This window comes from Otolemur garnettii, unplaced genomic scaffold (genome assembly GCF_000181295.1).
Source record: "Otolemur garnettii isolate 467f Iridium unplaced genomic scaffold, OtoGar3 scaffold00124, whole genome shotgun sequence".
Taxonomy (NCBI): domain Eukaryota; kingdom Metazoa; phylum Chordata; class Mammalia; order Primates; family Galagidae; genus Otolemur; species Otolemur garnettii.
In genome coordinates, this window is record NW_003852519.1 from 3,663,066 (window position 1) to 3,668,699 (window position 5,634).

The window sequence follows — 5,634 nt, forward strand, 5'->3', positions numbered from 1 at the left end:
CATGAACATTGTATGTTCTTTCTAAGTATTGAAATCTTCTTTGATTTTTTTCTCAGTATTTTAGAATTTTTATATACAGATCCCATATAGGTTTGCTATATTTGTACTTAACCATTTCATCTTTTTTTGAGAAATTGTTAATAATATTGCACTATAGTTTTATTTTAGTTTCCACTTGTTTATTGTCAGTATAGAGAAATGCAATTGATTTTTGTGTGTTGGTCATGAGTCAGGATCCTATGATCTTATTAAATTGCTCTAGGATTTTTGTTTGTTTGAGATTTTCTATATAAACATGATATCATTTGCAAACAGAGATATGCTTATTTCTTCCTTTCCAGTCTGCATGCTTTTTGTTTCTTTTTCATGCTTTATTATGGCAGGGTTAAAACTTCCAGAACTATATTAAATAAAAATGATGAGAAGGGATATCTTTGCCTTGTTTCTGAACTTAGAGTAAAAGCATTCACCCTTTCACAATTAAATATGATATATGCTTAATAGCTGTAGGTTATACGTAGACATCCTTTATGAGGTTGAAATAGTTCTCTCTTAGTTCTTAGTACACTGAGAGTAATTAGCATGAATGGGATTTGAATTTTGTTGAATGCTTTTTCTGGGTCAATTGACATGATTATAAAATTTTTCTTCTTTAGCCACTTGTTATGGTGAATTACATTTATTGATTTGCAAATATTGAACCAGCTTGCATACATGGAATAAATCCTCCTTGGTCATGTGTTATCTTTTTACATGATATTTGATTACAGTTGCTAAAATTTTATTGAATTCTGCTTTTTACTAGAATCTATGTACAATCTATTGATATGTAGAATCTGAGTGTATTTACTAGAGTATTCTACTATATGTAGAATCAGAGTGTTTTTACTATTCTTTTTACTAGAATCTGAGTGTTTCAGATATGTAGAATCTATGTACAATCTATCTATATGTAGAATCTGAGTGTTTTTACTATTCTTTTTACTAGAATCTGAGTGTTTCAGATATGTAGAATCTATGTACAATCTATCTATATGTAGAATCTACCAAACAAGTTCCATATATATTTTTTTTTTCTGCTAGGGCTGGCCCACCCTTGTTTATGTGAAGGTCAATTGATTTCAGGGGTACTGGAAAAGTTTCACCACACACACTCTATGCTTTCTGATCACTAAAAAGTTTTAAGAAGAGACAAATTATTTTATTCTACTATCAGAAATAAACATCTGAAATGGAAAACACCTGTGGGAGAAACAATACACTGGCAGGATTTCATCTTGATACAGACATTTCCAACTGGCTACCATGAACAGCAATGTATAGAAATGTTAGACATTTGCCCCTCCCCCTCATAACCCCTTATTCCTGCATTTCCCATTTCCCTCTCTTTATTAACAGATACCACATGAAAGCCCCATTGCCATAATTTTCAAAATGTTTAAAATCACAGAAGATTAAAAAAAATTAACATGGCTGTGTGATATATGAGACTGGACACTTAAGTTCACGAACTCATCCTAGAAAATGTGCTACTACATACCTCATTGATGAGTATTGCTACGGTCACTTTCAAAGCACTCCCCTTAGGAAGCTATGCACTTATGTCAGTACCTTATTCACTCTTCAAAGCAATTTCGCAACTTTTTTTGGAATGCCCGTCAGAGTTCTCATTATACGAAGTCAGACAATTAAGTTCACAAACTCATCCTAGAGAAAGTGGGACATATCTCGTTATTGAATATCACTGCTGTCACCAGATGCCAAAAGGAGGACTTCAAAGGTGACGATAGTGATATTCAGCAATGAGGTGAGTAACACTTTTGTCTGACCTTATATAAATAAATAAAACATATAGACAATTATTCTGGTAGAAGTGGAAAAGCTGGTGAAGAGACTCAAGTCCAACTTATTTTTCTCTGCCAACAATTTACCACTCTCCTAACCTCAGTTCCTCTGAAAAATACACAGGACAATGGCTTCAGGGGAGAGAAAATACTCGAGTAAGCCAATTTCTTTTTCCTTAAAATTACATTGTTTTTAAAGTCTGGAGATGAAAAGCTAATCAAAGTCACTGCAAACTATATTCTCTCTTGTTACTTTAGGAACTAAAATAAAATGAAATGACGTTGCGGGACTGGAGAAGGAGAATGTCCATATGGGAATGATGTTGATGAAAATGAACTCCTAGTCTCAGCTACTTGGGAGGCTGAGGCCAGAGAATCACTTGAACCCAAGAGTTTGAGGTTGTGGTGAGCTGTGATGCCGCAGCACTCTACCCAGGGCGACAGAGTGAGACTCTGTCTCAAAAACAACAACAGCAACAACAACAACAACAACCCAACAAACAAAGATGAACTCCAAATGTGAATTTCGGTTGCACATAGAAGTTTGCTGTGCAAGCCTTGGACTGTCCCTTTCCTTGCCTTTGCTGGTCCTTCTGTACCAGTTGAATCCAGGGACCTTCATGTTAATACTATTTTTTTTTCCTAAAGGGAGATATAAAGGGGGTGGGGAGAAATGTTTTAGTATTGTCCCTGTATAAATACAAGTAATGCATGGGGCCCAAACCAGAAGCAGCTGTATAAAAATAGAAGTTGTACTAAGATGGAAAGGTTATAGGATTCATTTCCCCATGAATTTTGGCACTATTCAAATTTAGCGTTTAGAGCTTAATAAATTAGATACCTTACAGCTTTGATAAGAAAAGAAAAAAATGTAACTAGGATTTCAGTTAGCCTGATTTACCCTCCTCCAGAGAGAATGAAAGACCTGATCTGGCATAGTGAAAAGAATCTTATTTTGAGGCGGGATAAGGTCAATCTGTTCTCCTAGAATTACTAATAAAGTAATTTTGGAAAAATCGCTTCATATCTCTAGCCATCATTTTCTCTTCTGTAGAACAGAACTGTTTATGTCAAAAGGTACATTTTTAGGTGCTTCAAAGATGCATCTGCACCTATCACATTAGAGGAGAATGATTTCCTGTATACAACTGAACAGCTGTTTACACTTGATGGGATTAATCTTGAGGTATTACTGATGAAAACATTCCTGGCCAAACATCAGGAATTTTAAAAACATGGAGATTTAAAAAAGAAAACACACACACATACATGCAGATTTAGACCCATCTCAGACCTAGTAAATCAGAATTTCCATGGGCAAGATCCCAGACTCAGGACGGTACAGTTAAAACCTCTCCAACACGAATTCGATGACCGGCCAGGACTGGGGAGACCAGTGATTTTCAGACTTTGAAGTGCATGTGAATCAACCCAGGGTCTTGTTAAAATGAATATTCTAGTTCAGCAGACCCAGGGTGGAGACTGAGACTCCATAGTTCTAAGGAGCTCTGAGGGAAGAAAGTGATCCAAAGCCCACTTCCGAGGTAGCAAGCTTTTGGAGCGTCTTCTGTCTTCCTCTTTGAGAGATCAGGTCCCAGACACTGCCAGACTGCTCCTTTTAGGAAAAGGGAAAGACGATTTCAGCTCAAAGACCCCTCATGTTTGTATTTCAGTTGGTGAAAAGAAATACATAAATTATTTCTGGCAGGACTAAAATAGAAATGATTGAATTTGTAATGAAAGTGTCAACTCCAAGGAGGCACTAAAAGATAGAAGGCAGTTAGTCAAATTATCATTCCTTCATTTATATGAGATATTTTGGAGGTAAAGGCAGGGACAATGGCTGGTTGGTTTGTTTTTTTGATACATCTATGGATAGGATTTTTATTGTTATCTTATAAAAATTTAGAATTATTCCAGACAATGGTTCAAGTAATAAAATTCTTTATTGGAAGGTTTCCTCAACAATGAAAACTCACGTAATTCAGCCTTCATATAATTATTGAAATGTGGCTGGGACACAATTTTTTAAGACTCAGAAATAAACCTCTAATTGTTTAAAAATTGGTAAACATTAAAAAGCAGTCTTAAAGAATTTATCAGGATTAGGATCTCATTCTCAACTTTGTTAAGTTCAAGACATCATATTATAAAAAGTTAATAATATCAATGTTCTTCATTTACACTAAAGTATGAGACTGTCAGGTCAAATGATTGTTTCCTTCTTCTAATCAATCTATATATTTTTGGAGCATCTATTTTTTTGTGGCAAAATATAGATATCATTTACCATTTTAATCATTATTTTTACTTTATTTATTTCAGACAGAGTCTCACTCTGTCATCCATCAATACATATTTTCTTACAGGCACACTAAGGATGAGGTTACTGGGCTGACATGATCTCAGAATAGGGGAATTCATTATATGATCTAAATGTTCAATATCACCAAATTCTGACTACGTGACACTTCAACCTGCATAATGGAGAGGCCTCTGCAGTGTGGCATGCACATGCTCCAACCCATACGAATTAGCCACTGTCATCAGTCAGAAAGATTCTGTCTATAACTTACCCAAATGGTGCACACCTGCTGTATATTGGCCCAATCTGCATGGGAGATGGGACACTGAGTCAGACTGTTGAGATACTCTCATCTCGGGGCAGTGAATGCTGGAGTCAGTGTTTCTTGTCTGAGTTTTTCTATTGAAGACCACACCTCTCTTTCTAAATACATGCTGAATGCTACTTTTTTATCCCATTGGGAGAATAGAAGAGAATTAGTCACACTCCTCAAATTATGGCTACTTAAGGGCATCATTCAGTTGAAGACTTCACGTTTATTTTGTGATATTTTATTTTTTTTCCGCACCAGCCCTATGCCCAATTCTATTTCCCCATCCTCTCCACAGATACCCAGTGTAGTATTTATAATGTGTATCCTTCCACTCAACCTTCAATACATGGCATTGATCTTTGAAAAGTGTAAGGTGTGATTTGCTGTCAGTTTAGCATACCTATAAATTTAATACTAAAAATAAAAGTTATAACTATGTTCTATTTCTTATAAGTTTCACACAACATTATGTTCCTGATGAACATTACTGTTTGGAGGTCGAGCATGGTTTCTGAATACTACAACAGCAGTTCCACTCCATGCTTATATCACATGCTACTTAGCCCTTTCACTAGTGACGATCGTGTTGGTCATTTGTACCTCTGCTACGTGGTCGCACAGGCAGTGCTGTATGAATATCCTGGTGCACCCCGCTTTTGATAGAGTTTTCTGGTGCCTATATCCAAGAGTAAAATTGGTAGATTAAAAAGTATATGCAGGTCAGGTGCAATGGCTCATGACCATAATCCTAGCACTCTGGGAGGATCACTTGAGCTCAGGAGTTCAAGACCAGCCTGAACAAGAGTGAGACTCAGTCTCCACTAAAAATAGAAAAATTAGCTGAGCATCGGAGCAGTGGCCTGTAGTCCCAGCTACCCGAGAAGCTGAGGTGGGAGGAACACTTGAGCCCAGGAGTTTGAGGTTGCTGTGAGGTAGGCTGAGGCCCTGGCAGTGTAGCCAGGGCAAAAGAGTGAGGCTCTGTCTCAAAAAAAAAAAAAAAATACTTGCACCTTACACTTTTTATTATGTTCCCAGCATTTTTCGTGATCATTTTAAGAATTCCTCAGGCAGTCTCAATATTACCTTTCTTTCTGTTGTAAAAATTGCAAATACTTTTCCCAATCTATCTTCTATCCATTTACTTTGTCTAATATCTTGGTATTAAAGCCAGG